The 22,925-nt window shown below is 39.2% G+C and overlaps 1 protein-coding gene across 3 annotated transcripts in view; it reads left to right on the top strand.

The window, feature by feature from the left end:
* The window catches only part of TSNARE1 (t-SNARE domain containing 1), a 452,412-nt gene that overhangs the window by 391,599 nt on the left and 37,888 nt on the right, over positions 1-22,925 (top strand). The window lies entirely within an intron of this gene.

Here is a 22,925-nt window from a genome sequence, read left to right as displayed (position 1 = left end):
GACAATCAGGGTCAAGAAGGGCAATCTGTCATACAACAAATATGCTGAGATGTTCCAAAGTGCACCCAGATGTTCCAAAGTGCAGAGGAAAAAATATGTTTTCCTTTTCTCATTTCTCATGACTTTAGGAGACTCAGTTGTTTTACCTTTAATCTCTGCCTGATAAAAACCATTTCTAAGTGTCTATTTATTTAGAAGGTTGGCAGGCCTTCATGGAAAGATTATCAGATTTACAGAATTTCTGCCACTCAGAGGGCTCTGATCTTACAGCTCAGATCTTGTCTGCTGCCATAGCAAGGTTTCTAACTGGTAAAACCAGAACCCAAGAGAGTCAGCTGGACTTTCCTCCAGGCTGCAGGTAGGACCCCGAGGCAAAAAGCAACAAAGGTGCAAGAACAACTTTTTGTTTAGAGACCTCTCCTGTCCCACACAGACTTGTATGAAGCCTGTGTGATATCACTTCTGTACTTAGTAGATGCTGCATTATACTGAGGCTCACTGAGACCTTTTCTGTAATTAAAGCAGAGATTTCTTAGTCTGGACTATCTTCTAGAATGACCACGGAGAAAACAAAAAGGATTGATAGATTTTGTTTATTGCTTCCCTGTTACTAGTAAGGCTGTCCTTCCACCTCAGAATGAAGTCATTGCTCTTTAATATGCCTTCCTTCTAAAACGTGCTATCAAAAGAAATAGCAGGTTGTTCGTTCAAAACAAACCCAGAAAGACAATTCTTCACAAAACATGTTCTTAAGCTGTGGAACTACTTCCTGTATAACATTATGGATGCCAAAATCTGGGTAGAAAAAGGGCTTGGAACATCAAGTAGCAGTTCACTGGTTTTGGATGAGGGTATTCATGAGCCTTGTATTACTGATTGCTAGGAGAAATATCCATAAATGCTTTTCTTCACTTGCATACTTACTTAAGCGTTTGGCCACTGCTGAAGTGAGGAAGGTGTCGGTGACGTGGGCCTTCAACAATAGAATGTGGATGTTCTAGGGGTCTTTTTATGATAATATATATGTGCATATATTAATTATATATATATTTATGCCTCTTTTACATGAGACACGCTGCTTAGAGATGCAGATAGTGATCTGTCCTGCTGATTTAAATATAGAGTAACTATAATAATTTTAGTTGCATTACTCTGGTTTTACTCTGCATTAATCTGGTTTGAAAATGTGATACCTCATGGCAATTTATAAGATAATAAAATTTCGTTCATATATGCTTAAATATTCTCAACTACTAGAAATCACGAATCTTATCAACAGTTGACTAAATCTAGACACATTTTAATTTAAATCCCTTAAGTAGATAGTCAGAGAACCAAAATATTCTAACAATAAAACTCCATCTGAAATCTAGATCTAGTCTTCTGCTAAAAGATCCATGTCTTGAGGGAAGTGAACCTAGAGATCTTAATGAAAGCCCCAGGAAAAATACAATGCTGTACTTTTTCTCATCATTTGGGGGAATAATTATTAAGTTTAAAGCTTAGTTACTTTCCAGCAGTACAAGTGCAGGCAAAAACTGTACTGAGTTACACTGAAAAAAGTATGTTTTCTAATCATTATAAACAGTTCTTAATCCACATTGACTCCAAATGTTGTGCAGAATATTTCACATTTAGATTTAAAATATTTCAAATCTGGAGCATTTTCAGAATTTCCTTGTCCATGTTTCATCTACCTCAACAAACTGTTTTATATAAAACTGTCTTGCATACTTTAGGGAGACAGAGAACAGCTGGGTTTTAGTGTATAGCTCGGCATGACAGTTCAGAGAAAATAAAGGGAAGAACGTGAGTTAGGTAACTGGTGACAAAATACTCTGAATTGGCAAAGGACACATAATTGAATAAAATCCCAAGTTTAGTAATGACCGGTCAGAACTTCCACTTAATACATCATCAGTTTTTTTAATTTTTGTTTTTTTTTCTGTGCTGGATCAAGAAGAAGCCAAAAGAAATGCCACCAACTACCCCACTGAAGCAGTTCAAGCCCTATCTGCATGATATTCAGGCTGGGTTTCTTTAAGTTTCACAAGTGCAGCTATGCTGAGAAATCTGAAGGTCACTATGCAGTGAGTTAAAGGACTGAAATGACGCCATTAGTATCTATGATCACTAATGATCATTATGATCATTAACATTAAAAGCTGCTTCTTTTCTTTTTCCTTATTTCTATTTTCTCAATAATGATGCTGAATCAACAGCTCTCCTCAAAAAGACAAAAAAGCACTTGTTTTCTCACCACAAATCAGACATGTATTTGGCAGAAGTGCCATTACTTCCATAGGAAAGATCGTTTAATGAATCTTGAAAAACACAAAACTTTTCCCCATGACTTTCCCAAGCAGCAGTGGCACCATCAGCTGCTGCCTAAGTGCGTGCAGAGAGACCAGCTGTTCAGGAGAGCTCTGAGCCCTGACTTCTGCCTGGCGAAGCCCTTGCTTTAAGTATGTCACTGCTCCCTTAGGGCGGTTTAGTCTGGCAGAGAGAGAGAGTAGAGCATCTATGGAGGATGTGGTGAAGCTCCTGGGGACTTATGTCTTTATGTTTGTTTGCTGACACCTCAGGAAAATAGCCCAGGAACTTTTGGGTCACGTTGCTCATATTGTAGCAACATTGCAGCTGCTCTTTTTTGCTGTTATTTTACATCAGTAAACCTCTTAAAAGGACAGTATCACAGTTGCAGTCTGAAAGAAGTCCCTCATTTAACAATGTCTTTGTCTAAACTCACGATTTCTTAGCCTAAATAGACGTTCTATGTCCTCTGTAGTTTTTGACTCATTTAGATAAGTGTACAATTGCACAAAATGGTGAGCAAGACTGTTGGCATCTAAAGTCCAAGACATTTTTTTAGTAGGAAAAAGGTGGCAAAATTTGAGAAAGATGCTATATGTACATGACATTTGGGAAATATGCTTTCCAATAACAAATAAATCATCTCTATTTATCCAAAGAAAGAGAGAAAGAAAGATGACTTAACTGTACCAGACCATTTTTTTTTTTTTTTTTTGGAATAAGTCATTGCAGCAGAAGGTGCCTTCCCTGCTTCTAAGACACACTTCAGTCAGATAAAGGTTTCTGGACTAAGTACATGGACTTTGTAAGGTCCTTAAGCCCTGTGAATTTACTCTTCTTTCCAGCCTTAGGATGTTTCACTTACAGTTACTGATGCAGTGGTTGACTGTGATCCACAGCCATGGAAGAGCAGAGCAACAGCCAAGGGTCCAAGTGATCACTGAGCACAATATTCTCCCAGTTTTCATCAACCAGAAGCTCAAAGACTTCCTAATACACAAAGCAGTTCATTAACAACCATTGATGCATTCCTTTCTTGTTAATTTGACCAGTTTTGTGCTGGACCCTCACAAACATGTAAAAAATATACAGAGCAGGGAGTTCCACTCAATATGTAAACTTTAATGTACAGTTAAAAATCTCTCTTGGCCAGCATCTCCACAGCAGGACTGTAGTCCATATGGAAAAGCAATAATCAGGCTCCAGGTATCTGTTTCCTGAACAAGCAACTGTCTCGTTTTGAATTTAAATTGAATTAATCTTTATAGAAAACTGGAAAATATTGTTTTAATTTGTTTATTTTTTTCTCCTTTGCAATCACAATTTTCTTTGCCTAATTCATTTACTGGCTTATTAAGTGGTTAAATGTTTTCTGTATCCTGACCAATGAGAATGAGATTTAGACAACTGATTTCATACAGTCCGTCTTTTTGCCCTCTAAGGGCAAAACAAAGACAGTTTTATTTCATTGTTTTGCTTTTTCTTTTTAACTCAATATCATTGGGCTGGCTTTACTTATTGTCTCTGTCTTTCCAAGTCTATATATGGCTAAATAACTACACATGTTTTTCAGTTTTCAAGCTTGTTTCAGTGTCTTGAACTCTGTGGGGTTCTTAATATTTTTGACAGCTGACATTCAAACTCTAAAATAATTCACCCCTATGCCCAGGCTGTGGTGTTACTGCCATGCTTTCTCTGAAGCACAATCAGAAATCAATAACTTTTCAATATCTTCTTTTCTCTTTGTTTCCTATTTTGTAAAGTTTCCTGTATTTACAGTCACATGTCAATTCTTGTCAATTCAATACGTGTGCTTTAGTCTTTAATTAATTGCTCAGATCTTGGCATCCTTGCTCAATTATTTCTTTTTTTTTTTGTTCTGGCAAGGAAAACTGAGGTGCATTCTGATTCTGCAGAAACTTTTGTGCTTTGAATTTAAACCAGTCAGAAATGAGATCTGAATTTTCAATAATTAGTATTTAAATGTGTCTGTTTATAAGATCTGGCCCCATTTCTTAATTTAAGATAACATTTGCGTTCTTCAAGACTTTCCTGATTCCATTTCCAATGTCCTCATCTACTCTTCTCTTAACTAGATTATTTCCATGACAGCCAGTTGAAATCTGAGGTGCAGATGTGTAGAAGAGAGAAATGATTACCAGTAGAAAACGAGATTTTTAAGAGACAAAAGTCAGCTTTATGCAAAAAAAAAAAACTTTTAAAATAATAGCGAGAAATGTAAAAGTGCCAGGAAATAGGTGGATTTATTTCTACACATTTCTTTGAGTTTTCACCAATTAAACAAGCCTTCAAACAGATGAATATTTTAATCGCATATCACATGATTCGTTTACTGTGGTTGAATGCATTTCAGGTTGACCTTGATAGTTGTCCGTTTGCACGCTCTTCAGTCATTGCAGGCATCACATAATGCCAGGTTGTTAATTCTTCTGTGAAAAGAGGTAAGGGAAGATATATTATGCCGCCTTCACCTTAGACTGGCAGCCCACACATAGGCAGCTCCTGAAGCCCAATTAATATATAGTAATATGAATTAATTAATTTGAATCCAAAGTGAGTAGGACTTCTGAGCAATCAGCAGCTTTCTTTGTCCTGTCTCAGGTTTCTGCACTGGTTCTTTGCAATTGGTAGGAAAATGGATTACTCCCACTAAATACTTTTGCACAGTGCTGACCCTTCAGATGGATGGAAAGTCTGTGATCTGAATTTACAGAAACAATCTGCAAACATTAATTATTTATTCTTTGTGATGCCTTTAAACTTTAGCCATGATGACACGTATAAGGACCAGACAGAAGAGACTGATCTTCAGTTCAGTGCATTTGGTTTCTACTGCAATAAATGGCACAAAAATGGCCATTTTTGTCCATGCTTCAGACCAACGGTCTTTGATTCAGACCAATAACCTTTCTGGACTTGGATTCTGCAACACTCACAGGTACTTGAGGAAAGACTGTGAAGAGATCAAGAAATACCAGCTGAAATTGTGGTCACCACTGGTCCTTCCTTTAACTGCCTAAATATGGTTTTAGGTGCCTAAAACTAAGGTTCTAACTTGGAAAAGACTATCCTAAAGTGTATGTCCAAAACCTTTGAATGAGTTAGACACAAGTGTCCTCTTCCCTACTTACACTCCTATTTCTTCAGGAGCAGAGTTGTCTGGTTGAGGGAACAGTTGGTGTTTTCAGTATGATTAATGGCCCAGTAGAGTTCTCTGAAGCATAAATCACTAGCTCCATGAGAAAGGAGGATTAGGCTTTCTACAAGCGAGATGCAGATTTATAAACTGTTCTCAGCATCACTCCGCCCCTGTTAAGTGACATTTTCAGTTGGCAATGCTTGGGTTTTCTGTCTTGTTTAACCTCACAAATCAGGGACGTCTTGGTGTTGTGTGAGGGACAAGAGCAGAGATGAGCAGTCCAGGGAAGGGCGTTGTTCATCCTGGTTTCCCTTGGCTCTACAGTATGGATGTGTCGTGGTTCCGCTCGAGTGGGCAGCCGAGCTCCACCACAGCCGCTCTCTCACTCCCCCTCCTCAAAGAGGAATGGGGAGAAAATATGTGAAAAGGGCTCAAGGATTGAGATAAGGACGAGAAAATCACGCAATAATTATTGTAACGGGCAAAACAGACTCGGCATAAGGAGATAGTAAGATTTATTGCCTACAACTAACAAGCGAGAGAAGTGAGAAAACAAAGGGAAAAAAAAACCAAAAGCACCTTCCCCCCCCATCCACCCTCTTCCACCTCCTCCCCCCGAGCGGCGCAGGGGAACGGGGAATGGGGGTTATGGTCAGTCTACAGCACTTCTTCTCTGCCGCTCCTTCTCGGTCACTCTCGTCCCCTGTGCTGTGGGGTCCCACCCACGGGATGCAGTCCTTGATGAACTGATCCGGCGTGGGCTTCCCACAGGCAGCAGCTCTTCCAGAACTGCTCCAGATATGGGTCTGTACCACGGGGTCCATCCCTCAGGAGAAAACTGCTCCAACCTGGCTCCCCTACGGGCAGCAGCTCCTGCCAGATCACCTGCTCCTGCGTGGTCTCCTCTCCACGGGCTACAGGTCCGGCCCGGAATCTGCTCCGGCAGGGGTCTTCCACAGGCGGCAGCCTCCGTCGGTGCAGGGCCACCTGCTCCACCGTGGTCTCCTCCACGGGCTGCAGCGTGGAACCCTGCTCCACCGTGGTACTCCATGGGCTGCAGGGGGACATCCTGCTTCACCATGGTCCTCACCACAGGCCGCAGGGGACTTCTGCTCCGGCGCCTGGAGCACCTCTCCCCCTCCTTCTACACTGACCTTGGTGCAAGGCTGTTCTCCCACTCCCTTGACTCTCCCGGCTGCTGTGTGGCGCAGCGTTTTTTCCCTGTCTTAAATATGCTCTCACAGAGGCGCAAAACAACATCGCTTATTGGCTCGGATCTGGAAAACAATGGGGCCCTTCCCAAACATGGGGCAGCTTCTAGATCTTTCTCACAGAAACCACCCCTATGGCTCCCTGCTACCAAAACCTTGCCACGTAAACCCACTACAGGATGGTATATGATTTTTTTTTAGGATAAGGTAGAAACAGCTTCTCTTCTCTTGAGAGCAGTTCCTTTTGCCCTGGGAATGATGGGGAGGTGGACAAGGTTTCTGTCGCTGAGAGCAGAGCTTGGTGTGTGGGCCACCAGGAGGCCCTAAGTGGCCAGTTCTGTGCTGGCACATATTGATCCTGCAAAAGACACAAATTTTGTGTCTTTCATCACCATTTCAGATACTCATCACCAGTGTCAATTGGTTCTGTTATATTGGAAAGCTTTTACATGTGAAAGAGAGTTTGAAAAAGAGGTCTCCAGTGCAAGTGATAGATCTTTACTTTCCCTACTCATAATATCAAAACACTGTTATTATTGCCTTTTTTTTTTTCTCTTTTTTTTTTTCCTCCTTAAGTAACCCAAAAATTCAGTCAACAGTGTAGCCTCTGAGAACAAACTTTTTTCAATCAAAACAATTTTGACAATGCTATAGCTTCAAAATCAGCTGCAAAGACTACATGTTCATTTTTATTAGTATTATTAATTTTTTTCCCTTCTGTGAACATGTGCAAAGTAGTGTTAAATAGAAGTTCTGAGGATATTGGGTTTTGATACACTTAGGTATTCTACCTACCTATGTACCTGTACAGAAGATTTTGAATAGAGCACCATATAAATCGCAGGTGCCATTCATTAAATGTCAGGATGTGATTCTCATTGGTATGCAATTTATTTGAAAGAGTTCCATGAATACTGTCCTTGGTGGTAGTGTAAAGTCAAGTAATTTTGGATCAGTGTGCTCTGGAAGAAAACGAGAAAAAACGGCACACTAGGTTTTCTTTGATAAAAGTCTGTTAAAGAAGAAATATTTCGGTAATTGAGCTAGAGAAACTGGTGTCCCAGCACGAATGCCTCTTAGAAGAGCAGTACATCTGTGATTATGGCTGGTCTTGAAGAAAGATGTGTATAGAGGGGACACGGTTTGGTGTCTGTGAGTTAGTTGTAACTCTCTGTTGTTTGAAACTTAATGTTTGATGAATTAGTTAGAATTTCCATGTCATATAAAAATAATTTTAAGTAATGAAATATACTCATTAAGTGCTGTGGTTTATCCCAGCAACATGCACCAAAGCTCTGGTGGGGGTCATCCTCGTTGGAAGATGGCCTTGTTCCACAACATGCTGTAGCTTCTTGTATTCTCCAGTGCAACCAAGTTGCTTTCTCCAAGCAACCATAACGCTCTAGGAGGTATTATTTGAAATAAAAAATGAAATCAGATAAAAGCTGTTTCAATGGGCTCTGTTTCTTCAAAGGCCTTCATTAACAGGAAATAAAATTTAAAATATCCCGCATGACTTCAGACACTATTGAGTTACAATTTAGTAGTTGCCATGTCTTCATTAGCTATCCATTTCCTTGAGTTGTCTTAGAAATATCCACATCTTGATAATATTATGTCTGTTTAATACATTAATAATAAAATTCTAATTACCTTTATCTCTGTGTTGTAAGATTCTCAAACTGTGTTTAAAATAAGAATTTTAATTTCACCATACTTGGTGAATTTTCTGAAATATCCTTTGTAATTTCATTAGACTTTAATAGGAGTTGGAATGTGCTTCACAACAACCTTTCCTTCACAGAATATGTTTCTGCTCTCAAAATAGCCCTTTTAGATGTATCAGAAGGGGCCTTTTGACTTAAGTAGTCATTAAAGAAATAACTGTCTTTATTTTCTAAAAACTCGTAGAGAGATGGCTCTTTTACTTTATTTTAAAGAAGTTGCTTAAGCTTTGAAAGATTATTAATTCCCCAATTAATAGCCATAATTTTACACTGAAATAGCTTTTTACATTACAGTGTCAAATTACTTTGCTGTATAGAGCATAACCCATTTTCATTTTTCTCAGAACTAGATTATCAGGAATTACTATGTTGAGGCTTTCTACAAAGAGACACCATAGTTACAACTGTGCCTCTCAAGCGAATCTGATCATCCTAACTCAGAAAGTGAGAAAAGTTTGCTGAAATGATACACAAGGTGGAGTACAGGTAGAAGTAGATATTTCAGATTTCTTATTACAGTGGTTGATTGAATTACCTCTTGTTAGCTGGACCACTATAACTGTCCATGTACAGCCTGCTGAGAGTGCAGAGTAAAATGCATTATTTTTGATGTCATGTCATCAAAACACTAAGAATAACATCCCATCCGTTGCTGCCTCTCCACTGACAAGCAGTAACTCATTAAACAGCAGTAATTTGATCCTTTTTGATTGTCTGCCTGGTCTTTAGTTAAAAAAAAGTCTTACAGTCTGTGGAATGTCTTTAAGGCATCTGCTTTTTCTTCTTCAAGTTTGAGAGTGCTAGAGTGCTTGAAGAAGAGCAGCAATATCTTGAATAGAATAGAGCAGCAATATCTTGAGCACCCTCTGTGTGCTTTTGGATTGAAGGGATTTTTGAAAAGAAAAGAAATCCCGCCCAATTTAAGGCTCTGATAATAATTGTCTGCACTGCTCTTTGCTTTTTGGTTGTACATCTTCTTACTCCTTCAACCCCCAAGCTTCCAAAGTACAAGTGCCTTACAGAATCACAGAATGGCTGAGGTTAGCAGGGACCTCCAGGGAGCATCTTGTCCAAACCCCTTTCTCACAGCAGGGTCACCAAAGCCAAAAGATGGTCAGGACTGAGTCTGGCCAGGTCTTGAGCACCTCCAAGAATGGAGACTCCACAACTTCTCTGAGCATCTTACTTCTGTGTTTGACTGCCCACAGAGTCAGAAGAGTTTATTTCTTATGTATAAGTGGAATTTCCTTTATTTCCTTTTGTACAAGGATTGTTTTCCTGATGTCTAGTCCTCTGTCTTTTAAAACTGATTGCTGTATGAAGAGGCATTCTTGTTGATTATTTTGAACAAAATCGTCCTTACTTTTACAACTACCATTTGTATTATGTTTACAACATGCAATTAAGGATTCCTATTAAATGTTCCGTACAAGGCAGATCCCAATAACCAATATTTATTTACATTTTTTCCAGAACACAGGATTAAAAAGAGTATAGAGGACAAATTTAATGCAAGAGAGAAGCTATAGAAACTACATTTCAGCTTTTATGAGCAAATTTGGGTATTTATTGGCCTAGGAAATTTTTTTCCTTTGACTCAAATACTGTTGTGGGGTGACAGACACACAAACTTCCTGGAATCTCCTTAATTTGTAGCAACTTCTCTTTTATTAAGTTATGTATTCCAAAGCATATCTTGTTAACAACCAGTATATAGCAAATATATTTTCCAAGCTTATTAGTACAGAAATAATTGTAAGTGGCTGCTATAGTTCATTAAGGCTTATTTATTTTATAGTTCATTAAGGCTAATTTTATAAGTATAAAATATATTTTAATAGCCATTTTTGCCTCAGTTTTTTATGTTTCTCTGCCCCCTACCGCTAGCAACAGCTTCTGATTTTCTTCTTTGGTGCTGGATAATTTGCCACTCTGTTTACTGTGAAATACTTACTGATGGCTTTTAATCAACAGTTTTGCTGGGCAGTAGCAGATGCTAATCTTCAGTTAGACACATGTTCAGTTGTGTCAGACATATATGCTTTCTTGGGGTCAAAACGGCCAGGTAATTTGATCTCTGCTCTCTTGATCCAGCACACTGGATGTTCTCCTTGCTGTATGGACAGAAATTTCTTTGTGTGTACGGATATGATAAAAAAAAAAAAAAATCTGTAACTTGATTGTGGTGGCTGCCTTGAAACCCAGAATAGGTACAATTTACACATAAAATTTTTATCAAGAGAGGAAAAATAAATGTGGGTAGTATTTTTGCTTTCTTTTTCTTTTGTTAGGATAGCCATGTTAGTAAAATCCTTTAAAATAAGCTTTATCAATTTGAACGTGCAGTATATTGTTTAATATAATCAAAGGGTATCACAGTTGTTTAACTTAGTGTTAAACTTACTGCTCTGGAGAGCCAATTTTCCAGCTTGGATTTAAAATACATATTTTTTTTTCATTGATGTTTGTAATGAGATGTTATAATACTGACTTTTCTCCTGCCCTTTGCTTAGTATTTTGCTGAGCCAGAGGCTACCTTGCTTATCCATGGCAGATATGTGCTTGATAGATACCGCATTGCTAAAGATAGTTAGATTTTTCATGGCTGGCAGTCAGGTTTTCTGACAGATCACAGGGGAATATTCTTCATCTCTAATGCATGCTTGTTTGCTGTTTGAAGAGAAACTTAACAGCAACGGTAACTTAAATCTAGTCAGATTATCTCAGAGAAATACTGATGCACAGCTTGGCAAAGGATGCCATCCATGTCAGTTGAGACAGTGGGAAGCCCCCCTCTCTCTTTTCTTATGTCTGAACTTCCAATAAATACTTAGGTATTTAGTGATGAAAAGACCACAATTGGATCATTCTGCCTGTCATACCCATGTCTTTTCTCTCAAGCAATGGAACAATGCTAAACTTTTGAGTATACTTTTATAATCTGCTGACATGTTTGGTTTTTAATACTGTGTTCAACTGGTGATTTCAATACAATTTTCTATGGTGGGAATTTCATTTTGGTGAGGTCCACACATTAATCCCTTGCTAAAGAATGGGACACACCACCATGAGTGTGCAAATGTACACCCCAAAGCTGATGTTCTCAGCAACAGAAAGAAAATGACATTGGGAGTGGGGTGGAATGAGCTCGTGACGATGATTACAGTGAAGGATAAAAGAAATGACTGCTTCAGTTATGAAGATGAATTAAATAGCATGAAGTAAATAGCATGAAACCAGCCTTCTCTTCCAGTTTCTTGGAACTGGAGGACCAAGTACTGACAAGAGCCGTAAGCATTGTGTGCATATATTTGGATGTGTGTATAGGGTGTATGTGTTTTCCTGTTCATATCTGCATCTGCACATAGAGACTTCTGTTAAAAACAGGCTGATTTCACTATCAATATCTTGCAAATTGGATACTTTTGTTTTCAATTGCTTATAAAAAAAGGCTTTTAGGATTACTTCCTATTGTGATTAAGCCCCGAATGCTCTCCCTTGGGGAACGTTTATGCAAACTGAAGAGATGGCCGTTCTTTCTATTTGCATTTTTTTGTAATGAGTGGTTGTGAGGGCTGCTTTTGTCTAAACACCTAGGAAGTTAATGAGCTTACTTCCACAGGCATAGGAATCTCACTGTGAGTTCCTCTAATCCTTTTTTCTGGTAAGACCATGTGGAGACATGCAGTAGGGAAAAGCTCCTCAGTAACCAGGAAAGCAGTTTTCCATCTTGCAGGTCACTCCACCACTTTTCTTCTCCTATTCTAGGTGAAACTGAAGTTCAAACACCTGTTTTTGTTGCCAAAGCACCTCCACACCAATTCATCTGCCTGCTTCACAGGGCTCAGTTCTCTTGTCCACATGCATATGTCTACAGTTGTTTGAGATCACAGAATCACAGAATCACAGAATTGTCTAGGTTGGAAGAGACCTCAAGATCATCTAGTCCAACCTCTGACCTACCATGCCGAAAATTACATCATCTGGATCCCAGCTGTCAGTCCAGGAGGCCATGGGTGTCACTCATCATAGCTCCTAGCCCCACACAATTGCATTGTGTACCCTACTTAGTTTCAAATGGCATGAGACGGTTGACTGCAGGCAACTGATTTGAGCCCTAAAGGTCTGCTATGGAGCAGTTTGCTCCGTGGGCTTCACGGACTGTCTTGTCTGGCTGTCCTGTAAGTGTAGCTTGGACACCCACGGCACATGGAGACAGTGCCAAGCTGATGCCTGAAGTAGGTGCTTTAATCCTCAGTCATGAGTGGAAGTTGGATTAAACAAAAGGAAAATGATCTGAAACATGATCTGGAGGTAGAAGTCCATTCAAAAGTTGAAATGGGTGTTCCTGAGAAAAAGGGGTGCTTTTTAGCTTCATGCTGTGACTGTGTATGGACAGGACTGAATGTGAGCCAGACTGATAAGGTTTATATGTGTCAACTGCAGATCTTCTGCAGAAAATATGCTGCCTCCAGGCTGCAGAGTTTTGAGCAGTGGAAGGGGCTGGAAACATTTCAGTTGATTTTAGCCAAAATGACAGATAAAAGGAGTCGCAGGCTGGGGCTGCATCTAATATGACACTAATTTATCTGTCAGCCCTGATACACATTTTTTCCTTGCAGTAGAAATCTAGAATATGTGGGTTTGTTGTTTTAGCAGATGACCAATCTTTCCAGTCTTGTGAGGAACATAATGTTCCAGTATTTCTCCTTACTTCCTACAAAGGAGAAGTCTTGGGAAGGAAGACGGAAACATGATGTGGCCAGCAGCAGTGAAAAGTAGAGAAAGGTGATGCTGACGGATTATTCCACATACCTTCCCTTGCATCCTTCTGGTTCCTGCATCTTCAATCCCAAGAAAGCCTCTGGATGCTTTCTACCCTGGGATGCTCAGTCTTATCCAGAATTTCTAGAAATCCATTAAGTTTCTGGGCAATCATGTTTATCACTCTGTTTTCTCTCAATATCCCTCTTGACTTTCTGGCTTCTATTTCTAGTAGATAAGAAATATTTTCATAGCCAACAAGTTTGTATAATGTGTCTGAAGTGGTAGAAGGGCACCTCTAAACTTAGCAACTCCTGTAATAATGCAGGGTATTTTATTTGTTTAGATATGATAGGTGTAAATTTTAATTTCTTACAATGATTTTAATTGAACTACTGAGTTTCAGTGATCCACATGGCTGTTCCCTTGTTGCTGAGTTATCCCATTGGATTAGGTTGCTTGGACCTTTACAGTAAGTTATGCTGATTCAGTGGGTGTCCTGGTTTCTATCTGAGGCACATTAGGTATCCAAGGAAATGGCAAGTGATAGCCAATTATTGCCTTTCTCAAAGAACTGTGAAGCCATTGTGTTTTCTCATCTGCAAAGAGTCTGAGCAATGATTCCAAATTTAGTGGACAGTTACTATGAGGCATGACAAAGTATGGTCTTACCTCACTTCAGCCATACTGAAAATCAGGCATAAATGAACTAAAGGTCAAGCAGGTCATGGATATATTTCTCAGAAGTGAAAGTTAACCACAAGCTAAGTTAACCACAAGTTAATTCACTACTTTCTGTTGCTAACACTCACATTAATGTTGGAGAATTTGTGTTTTCCAGGTGTTTCTCTCATATAGAGGGACTATATCTGAACTCAATGAGGGTAGTGCAGGATTTAACATTCACTGTGATAGAACTTTTTATGTTCATGGACAGCACATACAGAAATGGGTGTAGTGGGCATAATGACCCTCCTTTCTCACCTGCCTTTATTTACAGACAAGGAAAAATTTCCTCTTCCACTTGGGGAGTGAAGAGTTTGAGCAGAGCCTTGGGCACATGCTTAACAATGAGTACACGTAATCTTCCTGCTTTGTAGGAGCTGGTGAAGCTGTTCCTGCATTTAGGGTTCCTGCTTCAACACAGGCACATTGGTGAATCAGAAACAGAGTGAGTCTCTGTGGAAGCTAGAATAAAAGCCAATGTTCTTGTATCCTATCTGCACTTCCAAGTAGGGACATATTTAGTTTTTTTCAGGCTATCCCATTCATGACTTTTCTCCCTCCCCACAGCCTACTACTTCACAAAGAAAACAAAACAAAACAAGAACAGCCAAAGTATTAGGCTTGGTACTGCGACTCAGATACCCAAACATATGTTGGAAAAGTTTAGGGATGCCAGAAATATTTTGTCAGCTTTCTATGGCTTTTGAGTGAAAGTCAAGGTTTTGCTTTCTGTCAGATTTTTATTTTATTATTTTTAATCTCCTTTTGATGAGCTTTCTATTGGGTTCTTAGCTAGTTATAAAGGAAAAATATTTTTTAATTGCTATTTCCAACAACAACAACAAAAAATCACTTCAGAGATCTTCTTGCTTTCATTTTTCCCTGCTGTTGCTTTTACTCTTGACATTCAACCTACTCAACAAGTCCTGATGTGACACTGTAAAATCTTTATCCTGTCAAAGCCCTGCTGTGAGCATTGCCCAGTACTTCCAAAATTTGCATTTAGCATCTATTCATATGACTGAATCGGTGGGGTTTTCTTATCATTGAGTAGCCCTCCAGCTTTATAGGAAAGGGCACAAAGTTAATGAAAACAGCATTAAAACTCTATTAACATTTAGTGAGATTGCTAAGCCTCGTAACTTAATATTAGTCTCAGCTTTTTCCTTTAAATCACAACAACCAGAACCTGATTCAGCAGAAACAAGTCTATTGTTGAGCCCATTTTCCAGGTGAGGATGTTATTTTAGAAAAGATTGGAGGCTTTGCTTTTTAAGGCAAATTGTTTGAAGCTTTGGTTTTGGTCCAGAGGGGGAAAGACCTGCAAATGCCATGCTACACCCTACACCTATTTATTTTTTTTTGTTTTCATAATGTTAATGAAGGCTTTCCCTCAGACATAAACTTTGCTTTTGTTTTTCTTGGAGAAAAAAAGGAGGTAAAACCACAATGTGGTAGTAATACAGCAAGGAATTGGCTACCATGCAAGTGGAAGAGCAGGGTGAAGTATGTTTGAATCTAAGCATCAATATGCTTTCTATCCACAGCCCTGGCTCTAGCTCAACTATGACCTCAAGATCCTCAGATACATCAAGTAAATTGCTTCTCTAAAAAGTACCAAGGGATTATTTCTGAGCCATCCCCAGAAAGTCAGCAAGTAGATGTGGATTAGTGCTTATGTTTCACATTGGGAAACTTGGCCTTACAGATCTGATCTATCTGTCTATTCTGTTATTACTGATTACAACTAGCATTGCTCTCCTCTCCATCGGCTATTCCAGTGTGTGACACAGACAGTCACAAAAGTAAGAATAGTTCTAGAAGAAGAGTGGCCCCAGATGGTGTACTAGAAACCTACAGTCTTTCTCTTCCTGTAGAAGAAATGATTAAGCTCTTATGAGCCAGAATGCCCAAAGCTTTACTTTCAGCCTTTTTACTTAAGGATTGGTTTCGTGTCTGATAAGAATCTGGATGGAGAACTGATCACAGCTTAATTCTTGGTCTTTTCCATTTAGCAAAATCTTCAATCCAGTTTTTCTTTTTTTCTGAATTCCTCTTCCCCATATTTGCATAATGGTTTTTGGTCAAGTTGTCTGTTTCACTTTTATACTATTTGGGTCAATTCTTCTGCTAAAAATGATGGAAATCTTCTCTAACCTGAAGGTGTGTTCTGAGGGCAAAATCAGTAAGGGCTTCTGCCCCAGCAGATACTGTGGTAGCATCGGGAGAGGGCATATAAGGGCTTTGCCTGATTAAAAGACATTCAGAGAAGGACTGTACAGAATAAGCTGCTGTCATATGTTGAGTCAGCTAATAAAAAAGGTAGTTACTTAAAATGTTCACAGGCATCAAAGCGTAACAGAAGTTTTAGACAAAAGAATATAATTGAAATTACTATGGACATAATGAGAAATACACTATCAGGTTTTATAAAGGCTTAGTCAAAGGGCTTGATTCTCATACTGTAGACAGTAGAATTGCATGTAGCCAAGTGTAAAAAAAAATTAAAAATGGATTTATAAAAGGATATCACGGAGGGTGGTATTAAGTGAACACAGCTTGTCAGTTCTGGAGCTCAACGTGAACACAGGTACTGTCCTTGTTAGAATGAACTGAGATTGCAGCATTTAGTACAAAACACTGTTTTATTCCTTACATTTCTTTCATAACAGACTGTAAGACAGACTGCTGAACTGAAGATATTATAATGCAGATGTTAATAAAAACCCTGCATTCCTTTCATCCAGCAGGTCTTAACTTACCACTCTGAGCACCCCTCTGAGGCGCAGAGCTATCAATACCTTGTTTTAAAGGCAGTGAAACTGAGATACAAAGAGGTTAAGTAACTTGCTGGAGGCTGTTATAGGAGAGCAATTGTGTCAGTTGCTCCCTAGCTCTCAGCTTTCAAGCTCAGAGAGATTTTGTTTGCCCCTCACTCTCTTTACAGCACATATTTAGAAAAAAAAAATGAACCAAAGATGTCTGTAGCATGTATCTGACAATTTCAGTAGAATTGCTCTGGGGTTATTTTGATCTGCTAATTTTTTGGTAGGTACTAGGGAAACAGCAGTGTGTATTTAAAGCACGCTGTTCCCATCTATTGGGGTTGCTCTGTAATTGTTTCTGTTGGGTGGCAGCAAGTCATCTATCTTCATGTTGATAATCTCTTTTGGTTTTAGTAACATTCCATTATTTCCCACTCCATTAAATTTCTTACTGTCTAGGGAATTTCAGGTGAAAATGTACTCCCCCCACCGAACAATCTCTGTTAATAATTTCACTGTTATGTCTGGGTCAAGTATTGACTGTGATTCACCTCTGAATGAGGAAGATGATGATGTTCAGCAGACTTTCTGTCTTGTATCTCATTTCATTAAAACAAACAAACAAACAAACAAACAAACAAAAAAACTCTGTGTGAGTCAGCTGTAAGGATTCCCTAAGTAGAATACTGGAAAGGAGGATTCCATCTTCTTTAACTTGTCTATCTAAAAGTTAGACTTTCAGTCTCAGTGAATTCTCTAAGCACCTCTCTAGATAATCACGAATCACAGGTAAACACCAGAGGCTGAGTAGTCTTGCCTCTCTTTTTTGTATTATCCATTGGATCTTGCCTTCTCCTTGCTCCTGGATATACAAAAATTTGAGAAACTGTCCTTCAGAAAGTAGAAAAAAAAAAAAATAAATAAAAAAGGCACAGGCAGAAGCCCACTACCCCGATTTTGATGGGAAGCATTTATGGAAGTTCAGGAAAACAGATGAGGAAAAAAGCACATAAAAGGTTTAGAGAAGCAAATGAGAGCATTGCAAGGTCTAAACAAAAATTCACCTGGACTGTGGGGCTTAACTCAGCTTTTTGTGTTTACTGCCACTAGCTGACCTAAGCAGAGAATTAGAGTGATGAAATGTATAAAGATACTAGAGCTCTAGTGCAGGCTTTCTGTAAGAGACCACTTCCAAAATAAGGGCAAAATAGAGAGTGGAAAAAGAACGGTGATGTGTATAGGCTGGATAAAGTTAGATATTAAAGGTTGGATGTGGTGCTTAGAGACATGGTTTAGTGGGTGACATTGGTAGTAGGGTGGTGGTTGGACCAGATGATCTTGAAGGTCTTTTCCAACATTAACGATTCTATAATTCTATATCTTGCCAGAGAGCCTGAGGCTGACTGCTCCTTGTGCCTGTTCCCAGTTTTCTACTCCATTTCCCTAAGCTCAGCAGTGGAAACCGCTGCTATAATGTACACAGTTCTCTCAAATACAGAGATGTCCTTCTCAGACCAAAATACTTCCCAAATGCATCAAATCTAGCAAAAAGGACTGCCATATGGTTATTGATATTTGTAAACTACTGGTTATTTTCCTCAGTCCTACTGTTATAGTCAGGATAACAGGTTAAATATAATTAATAATTACTTCAATTCAGCACTTAAATTTTGTAAAATGCTGGTGTGAATTTCAGATTTGTGGTACATTTAGTGTGAACTATTCCAGTGCTTTGTTTTCAATATTTATTTATTTATTTATTTATTTATGGTTTTGCTAAAACACTGGAGAGTAGAAAAAAATATATCTGGATATACTAAGCTGCCTTCAAGATATTTTAACTAAATGCATAAATATTGTAAACAATCCAGCTCCATATTCAAGAATTCTATGTAAAACTAGAATTGCTGCCTTTTTCACTGTTCTGTGATTCACAGCTAGAAACATTCTGTTCAATATAATGGACAGGAGGAGTTCAGCCTCCCAGGAAGCAAATATTACTTCTATAAGGAAACAGTTTTCTTTTTCTCTCTTGTATAGAAAGATAAAAATATGGCAACATTTATAAAAAGTTGTCTAAAAATAAATTCTTATTTATGCTTCAGACATCTATCTTTGAAATTTAACATGAAAATGGAGCTCAAGTGACATCACATATAACTTGTTTTCAGATACAGGAAGAATATTTTGTATTCTGATAATTTGTTGTTTGTTTTTTGTAATCATCCCAATTTCAAAATAATGCTGATGTTCATGTGAGATAATAGTTATGCTATTTATTTTGTATCTTCCAAGATTCCAGAAATAGCTTTCTATTTCTCTTTCTAAATGATACTGAAATCTACAGAGAAGAAAACATTCATATTTCCTTTTGTGTGTGTGTGTGTAATAATAATAATAATCAAGTGGAGTAGCATCCTTTCTACCTCTGTAGCACAATTTAATATCTGGGGATCTCTAAATGCCTTTGGAAATGCATGCTATTATCTCGGCTTTAGTGACTGAATGAACAGCAGCACAGAGTTCAAGTGATTTTCCCACCATCACAGCAAAATACCACACTGGGGCTAAGCACAGAACCATATCGCCTCCTGATTTACTCCTAGGTGGTTAGCTCTTCTTTAGTCTCTGCACAACTTCCAGCCTTTATAGTTGAATTTCCTGAACCTAGTCACACTTAGTTAGATGTGATTTAATCCATCTTTTATTATTTACCGTGATGCTAGGAGAGAATGAATCTTTTCTTTTTCAAATAGAATGTAGTTTCAGGAGTTGCCTGAGTCTCAGAAATGAGACTCAGTTCAACAAGTTCATTTTTTTTTTTTTCAATTCTGATTTGGTTCCTGTGCTGTGCTCACCACTGCAGTATCTCAGCACATGCGGTCGCATATGACAGTTGCTTGCTGGAAAGCAGGTGACTATTTGAAGGACTGTAAATGGCACATGGCAAGGGGTCCTGACTCCAGTAGGTCATTAAACTGTTTACAATAATAAGGCCAGTACTAATGAAGGATGCACAACTCCTCTGTTCATGTACTGCGCTATTCTCCCATTGCTCTCAGAATGTCATAAAGCCCAAGCACATAATAGATCATGCTGAGTTTCTAATATCCTAACCTGATGAACATCAAGTATTGAAATTTTAGAGGAAAAAAAGAAAAAAAAAAAAAAAACCACCTTGGTTTTAAAGGGATATTAAAAAAACTGCATCCTGTTTATAGAGACAGCCCAATTCTCACAATAAAACCTGGGTATAGACTTCCCATGTCTATAGAAATTTTGACAGTTTCTCTTAGAAACTTTGACAGTTTCTAAGTTACTTGCTTGGCTCCACCTTTCCTAGAGTAGTTTGTTGTGTTTTGTTTTTTTTTTAACTGATGTACCTCTAATCGTTAGGTTCACTAAACCTCTGCGAGCAGAAACCATGTGTTAATATCACTGGAAAACAGGCCTAAAGAATTAGCTGTAGCACCGACGAAGACAGGTTTTTTCCTTCTAATTCTTGGTGGCCAGCCTTACAAATCCCTTATTATTCATTCATGGAAGTGTCACATTTAAAATGCAAATTCCTTCCCATCCTCCTCCCCTTTCTGAATGCATTTCCTTTGAAGTATCCCTGGAGCTCTTGAGGTGCCATCCGCAATGGGCTCACTATGATCAGCCAGCTTGCAAAATGAGTGCCCTGCATCAGCTCAGGTGAATTCAGCTGAGCCCTGCTCAGCTGTCCCAGCTTGCATCAGGGCTTTAAGTTAGTGTAAGAAAAAGGAGAAATGAAGGGTAGTGGGGATACTACTCTCAATGCAAATGCACATTTTCTTGTTTAACATTAATACTACTATTAGGAATAATATTTTGGCTAAGCCAGTGTTGCTTTTCTTGAGGAACATCACAGACCATATCTGCCATCCACAGAATCCAATACATGGCTATGCGGTGAAGTCAATAACATAAATGGGTCTCTTTGTCTTGCACATAATTCACCTGTTTGTGTCTCCCAGCATGGGAAGAGCAAAGCTCTTCTATGGCATCCATACTAGAAAGCAATGTCATGGCTCAACTAGCATGGGGTTTCTATATCAATATGAGGAGTGGTGCATTGCCTTTACTAGCTTCCAGCCATAGCTAAGATTTCTGCTAGGCAGTGGTAGCTGGGCCAGGCCAAAATTGTGCTAGGGAAAATTCTACTAATTGAGAATGTCCACTGTGTCACTCTGCAGTCAGTACCTGTGGTCTCAGAGGGCTTGGGAATGTAGTGGAGGAAAATATCTTGTTTTCAGGTAGAGGCCAGCTTAGTGGATGTAATGTCGATGATTCAGACTTCTAGGAGTAACGTAAATACAGATAATAATGACCATAATAGCATAATAAATCACATTATCAGTGATGGGTAAATAGTTTAACAAACTTCATCAAATGACCGAGTTCCTTATGCAGCAGCTAGACTTGCTGTCTCCTGTGTGCTAATGCAGCCAGTACTTAAAACCAGAAGCAATGCAATTTTGACTATAGGCCACATTATTTGAGTTAAAAGCAAACTTTTATCAGTTTATATGAGATTTGTGGGGAGAGCTCATGCACAATAACGAAAATCATGGCCACTATGTGATAGTTTCAAACTTATCAAAGTTTATATGATATCAATGGCGTACCTCTAAGAAAAATCTCAAATAAAATGTTGTTTTCCTCTGAGTGCAAAAAGATACAGTATTTTTAGTCAAACGTATTTTCCTAAACTGCTGTATATATACCGCTGGAGTTCCGAAGATCATGAATACATGTTGGCTTTATGGGTTGGCAATAATCCATGTCCATAAACTACTTATCCTGCTGACTCTGGGGAATTGTCATCCACTTTGATTTCACATCCATCACATGCATCCCACACAACTTGGTGTTCTCACATGGTTGTACACTTTGGCTGTCTACTGGTTTTTGCAACGGTACAGTAGAGACATGGACATACTGGAGGGAGCCCAGTGGAGGGCCATGAAGATGCTTAGGGAACAGGAGCATCTCTTCTATGAGGAAGAGCTGAGAATGCTGCTGCTGTTCAGACTGAAGAAAGAAAGGGTCAGGGGAAATCTTAACGATGTCCATAAATACCTGAAGAGAGGGTGCAATGAGGATGGAGCCAGGGTCTTTTCAGTGGTGCTCAGTGCTAAGGACAGGAGGCAATGGGAACAAACTGGAACACAAGAGGTTCCATCTAAATATCAAGAAACACTTCTTTACTGTGCAGGTGACAAAGCATTGGCACAGGTTTCCCAGAGAGTTTGTAGAGTCTCCCTTCTTGGAGAGCTTCAAAAGCTGCTTGGACATGGTCCTGGGCACCCTGCTCTAGGTGGCCCTGATTGAGCAAGGGGTTGTCAAGAAATCATTGAGTACCTCATCTTTCTCCTTATCACAGGTAACCTGACCTCCTGTTTCTTTCCAGAGAGGACCCCCTATTTTCCTAGTCCTCCTTTTATCACTGATATACTTATAAAGCCTTTTTGTTTGTTTGTTAGTCTTAATGTCCCTGGCCAAATTTCATACTGATAGGGCTTTGGCTCTCCTAACCTGATCCCTGGCTGCTCAGACAATGTCTTTGTATCCCTCCCAATCTATCCGTCCTTGCTTCCACTCTCTGCAGGCCTCCTTTTTCAGCTTGAGTTTGTCCAGGAGTTCCTTATTCATCCATGCAGGCTTCCTGGTGTTTTTGCCTGACTTTGGGATCTTTGTTGGGACGCATCACTTCTGAGCTTGGAGGAGGTGATCCTTGAATATTAACCAGCATTCTTGGGACCCTCTTCCCTCCAGGGTTTAGTCCCATGGTACTCTACCAAGCAGATCCCTGAAGCGGGCAACCCCTGAAGAGGCTCTCCCACAGTAAAGGGTAATGAGATTGCTGTGTTCCCTCCTCACTGCCCTCTGGATCCAAAACCAGACCATTTCATGGTCACTGCAAGCAAGGCTGCCTTGAGTTCAGGAACCTCCTGGTTTACCTATGCCCTGCTGTGATGTCCCTCCAACAGGTATCGGGGTGGTTGAATTACACCATAAGGACTAGGACTTGCAAATGTGAGGCTGCTTCTGTCTATGGAGGGCCTCACCTGATGATTTCCCAGGGTCCCTTCCAAACTCAACCAGTCTGTGATTCCATATCCCAATGACTAGGGAAAGAAAATGGGACATATATAGTTACATTGAAATGCCAAATATCCTCAAAAAAACATGTTGTGATCAAGTTTGTAGTTTTCATTAGTGAGTAGGTAACAAG

The sequence above is a fragment of the Aythya marila genome (assembly GCF_965140915.1).
Source record: "Aythya marila genome assembly, chromosome: 2".
Lineage (NCBI taxonomy): Eukaryota > Metazoa > Chordata > Aves > Anseriformes > Anatidae > Aythya > Aythya marila.
Note: the sequence above shows the minus strand (reverse complement) of the source record. Positions and strands in the feature narration are given on the sequence as shown.